General features: G+C 45.5%; 1 long non-coding RNA gene across 1 annotated transcript; it reads left to right on the top strand.

Annotated features, from left to right (window-relative positions):
- Nucleotides 1–330: 330 nt before the first annotated feature.
- LOC150059238 (uncharacterized) lies at nt 331–2,759 on the top strand. Its single transcript, XR_016536614.1, has 3 exons — nt 331–417; nt 1,648–1,737; nt 2,660–2,759. It is a non-coding gene; the product is annotated as an uncharacterized LOC150059238 (long non-coding RNA).
- The last annotated feature ends 1,873 nt before the right edge of the window (nt 2,760–4,632 follow it).

Genomic DNA, 4,632 nt, shown 5'->3' with positions numbered 1-4,632 from the left:
GATACCCAACCCAAAGGACACTCCAGTCCCTACAGAAAATGATAAAGACTAGCAATGTATCTCAGTGGGTCGAGCGCCTGCCTAGCATGCATGAAGCCTCTGGGTTCGGTTCCTCATTACCACATACATAGCAAATACAGAAGTGGTGCTGTGGTTCAAGTGGTAAAGGCTGGCCTTGAGCTAAAGAAACTCAGGGACAGTGCCCAGGCCCAGGACTGGCAAAAATGAAAGAAACGGAAAAGAAAGAAAAGAAAATGGGGTAGTATTTGCATATAACTGGTGCGTAAGTTCCACTCCTTTTGTATTACCTTCTGGATTACTTGCCACCAGGCATGTGCTGTGTAAACCGCTGTCAAGGCTGTCGTTTGAGGAGGACCATCCAGACTTCAGTCTCTGCACGTTCAGCACGGGAACAAGGTTTGAAATTGATTTCAGCCCACCTCGGTGGCTCCAGGGCCCCGGTGCGGGGGGCGCAGGAGGCGAAGCCTTGCAAGCACTGGCACCTGGGCACGCCTGGATTTGTGACCAGGCGCGGCCCCGCCCAGTCGGGCAGCCGGGAGTCGCCTGCCTGGGACTCCACGGTGGGTTCTGGGGTGGCGGTGCTCGCCATGGCGCGCAGCCTCGCGGTGGACTCCACCGTGCGCCTGGATAGCGGGTGTTCCTGTCATCCAGGGGCCCGTCTCCTCCCCACACCAAAGCTGGTTTACCTGGATTTTCTTCCACGTGAACAGAGCCCCCCTCCCGCCATCCCAGCTTCGGCGCATCCTGTCTGGGAAGCCCCCGGGTGCGTCCTGGTCTCGCCTCTCCCCGCTGGGTGCGCGGAGGCGGGCGCCCGGGGCGCAGGCGGCCGGCGGCTCGCGCGTCCTCCCGGGGCTCCCCGGCTCTCCAGGCTTGCCAGGGCGGCTGCCGGCCTTCGCCGCCGTTCTCTCCCCTCGCGGGTGCCAGCGTGCCGGTGCGCCTTTTCCAGAGGTGCGCGGCGAAGGCGAGGTGGCTGGGGATCTGAGCCCCGGGAGCTGCGGGGAGAGCAGCTATGCCGGGAAGCGACGTTCCAGGCGTCTCATTAGCATAAGCTCGGGAATTAACGGCTTGATTGATGTCCCCCGTTTCCCTGTCGCTTTCCATAAATGATAATGTATGAAAACGAGATGGAGGAAAGAAAACATGACATGACATGTATTATTTAGGAGTTTGCAGTGAGCCTGACACACAAACACACACAATTTATCAAGTCTTTTTTTTTTTTTTTTTTTGCATGGTCTTCTGAGCCCCAAGTCTCCAAGATGTGGAATTAATTTCATAGCAGGTGATTCTAGACTATTTCACACGGGCCATCTGTCGCTTCTTCATTTACCTCTCTGCTGTTACAATAATTAATCATCTCAGTCACTGGCTTGGCGGCAGGCAACCATTCTGGCTGAGAGCAGCCTAGAGGGAATGGCAAGAGATCTTTTGCTTTTAGCCCTGTGTTTCTGTGAAGCAGGTAGGTTCCCTTTTTTTTTTTTTTTTTTTTTTTTAATTTGCTTTCATCTGCCAAAATCAGTGGTTCAGGTACTGGAAGTCATTTCTTAGGATATGAAACTGTTGTTGCAGGTACTATTCACAGTTTTTGTTTGTTTGTTTTGTTTTGTTTTGTTTTTTAATTTCTAGTTCAAGAAACTAGGACCAGAGAGGCTGCTTCAACTGTCTGGACTCACATAGCCCATAGGAGAGAGAGACAGAGCTGAAGGCAGAACTCAGGTTTCTCAAGTTTTTATGCTTTGGTCTTTGATCTGAAGTGGATCTTCTACAGAAGTAAAGGCACGTTATCAGAAGTAAGAAGAGGATAATCTTAGACCCCTGGAAGTATTTTAGCACTGGACATTTGAGACACCTTCCAAGTAGTACTAGAAGTTTGTGATTATAGAAATCAAATCACAACCCCCTTTAATAACAAAGAAAACAATGTGAGCCGCTGGTGCTTTGAAACCATGACAGAAAGATGACGCCAAGCCAGTTCCGTACCTATTGCTCATCAGCCCATTCCAGACATGAACTGAATTACCAGACACACGAAGGGGAGGCTCCTGCAGTTCATGGCAGGGAAGTTTTAGTGCAGTGATATAAAGAGCTCAAGACACAAATACAAATTAGGAAAGAGTTACCAAAGAAACATGGAGCAGGGATGTAGGTGGAATGGTCACAGAGGGTTCCTTGAAAGAGACTGTATTTGAATTTGAACTTAAGAAATGGAACTAAGCATATTGTAGGAAAAAGAGCCCATGGCAGTGTACCCTGCAGATAGAGGTGTGCTGGGCTGGGGCAGGCATGGGAGGTTCAGGAGGACAGGATCAGTCGTTGACAAGGGATATTGGGGAAGAAGCTCAGGGTTAGTTTGCTGGGTAGCTAATGAGAAGCTGGGCCAGAAACCAGGGGTGCAGAAAGGAGGAGCAGGAGGTCAGGCAGGGAAGAGAGCCTAGGGGTTGATTGAGAAGAGCCTGGAATGTCTTCATCATTAAGTACACAAGACCTTTAAATGGCTGAGTTAGCAGTCACTGAGGTGATGACAGACACTTGCCTTTTTCAAGAAGAAAATGGTAATTGGTTATTGATGTCCTATTTGTATGCTAATGTTGCTCAATAAAATAGTTAAACCATAATTAACGCTCCAACTTCCTCTCAGGAAGAAGATGAAGAAGAAAAGAAGAAGAAAAAGAGGAGGAGGAGGAAGAGGAAGAGGAGGAGGAAGAGGAGGAAGAAGAGAAAGAGGAGGAAAAAGAAGAGGAGGCCTACTGAAAGATCAATAGATTTCATATAATAAATTATTAAATAATAGGAAATTTATATGAGAAGTAAACTCCTGAGCTATAATATTTTTGTTGTTTGTTTGTTTGTTTACATGGTACTGAGAAATTTGAGGCCAGGGCCTCATGCCTGTTAGGCAGGCATTCAACCACTAAGCCACATTCCCAGCCCTTAAAAGGAAATTAGATTTTTTTTTTTGGCAAGTCCTGCGCTTGCATTCAGGAACTGAGCACTGTCATTGGACTTTCTCAACGCTAGAGCTCTACTACTTGAGCCTCAGCACCACTTCTGGCTTTTTTCTATGTATATGGTACCAAGGAATCGAACCTGGGTCTTTGTGCATGCTAGGCAAGCACTCTACCATTAGGCCAAACTCCGGGCCAGAAATTAGATTTTTTTGTCAGTCTCGAGGCTTGAACTCTGGGCCTGGCAGCTGTCCTGAGCTCTTTAGCTCAAGGCTACGGCCCTACCCCTGGGCCTGGGCTTTGTCTCTGAGCTCTTCAGCTCAAGGCTACTGCCCTACCTGTGAGTCACAGCACCACTTCCGGTTTTCTAGTGTTTAATTGGAGATAAGAGTCTCATGTTTTTAGTGTCTGTGCTGGCTTTGAACCTCAATCCTTAGATCTCAGCCTCCTGAGTAGCTAGGATTACAGAGGTGGGCTATTGCACCTCTGGTTTTTTTTAAATTTAATTTTACATTTTGTGGTGATAGGGTTTGAACTCAAAGGCTCATATGTGCTAGGCTGGTGCTCTGTCATTTGAGCTATGCTTCCAGGCCCCTTTTGGGTTTTATTAGCTATATTTATCACTATTATTGTTTTTATTGCTCTTGTAGGATTGATATGCGGAGGTGTTATAGTTACATGAATCAGGTAGTGAGTAATGAGTTACTCTCACTTATTATAAGTGTTGACAGTGATTTTTTTCGTTATGTTTTACACCTTTTATTCTCACATCAGGTTTGTAAAAACAGAAGCAGGTGACATTTGCACTTAATAAAGGCCTTTTCCTTAGCTGTGGTTTTTCTTTCTGGACAAAAGTCCCTGGGTGTGAGAGAAGAAGAAGTTCATCTTGATGCCAGCATCCAGCTGGCACCGTCACTCATTTGTGACGTTTTTCTCTTCTAGGACACTGTGACAGACACAATATCATCAGGATTTCACATTGGGGTTTTTTTGTTCCTTTTTTTTTTTTTAAGTAAGTATGTTCCCAGTTTCTCATTCATACTTTTCTTTGTATATATTGCACAATAGTTGATTATTAAAAAAGTTTTAGGTCTCAGCCAAAAAAAAAAAGCTGTTCTTTTTCCCCTCAGGAGGTGCTAATGCTATTATTTTCTAAAAGCGGTAAGTGGTTGCTTCTGTGGCCATCCTCAAAGGAGATTGAATGGACAGCTTTATAAGATCCAAGTCTGAAACAACAGCAAATTATTCATATTTTTTTTCCTATATATGTGGTACTGAGGAATCGAACCCGGATCTTCGTGCAAGCTAGGCAAGCACTCTATCACTAGGCCAAACCCCTGGCCCACTATTCATATTTTTTAATTGTAATTAATAGAAGGGTTACATTATATTCACCAGATAGAAGGTGCATTACTTCACAAACATTGATACCCTTTCTCATGTCTTGGTTCCCATTTCCCTCACCCCACCCCCACCCCTCATCTCCTTTCCTCTCCTTCCCTATCCTATTTCAAATAACCAAATACACATATATACAATATATCAGAAAACAAGGTAAAATACTGTGACAATATGAGATAACCAAAGGACAGCAAAAGATATGAGAGACAACATAGTGCATTAAGGACAACAATCACTCATTATATGGCTTTTGTTTCTATATCCT

The sequence above is a fragment of the Megascapheus bottae genome, chromosome 9, assembly GCF_031878675.1.
Source record: "Megascapheus bottae isolate mThoBot1 chromosome 9, mThoBot2.hap1, whole genome shotgun sequence".
In the NCBI taxonomy this organism is placed as follows: Eukaryota; Metazoa; Chordata; class Mammalia; order Rodentia; family Geomyidae; genus Megascapheus; species Megascapheus bottae.
This window is presented reverse-complemented; position numbering and strand designations above follow the sequence as displayed.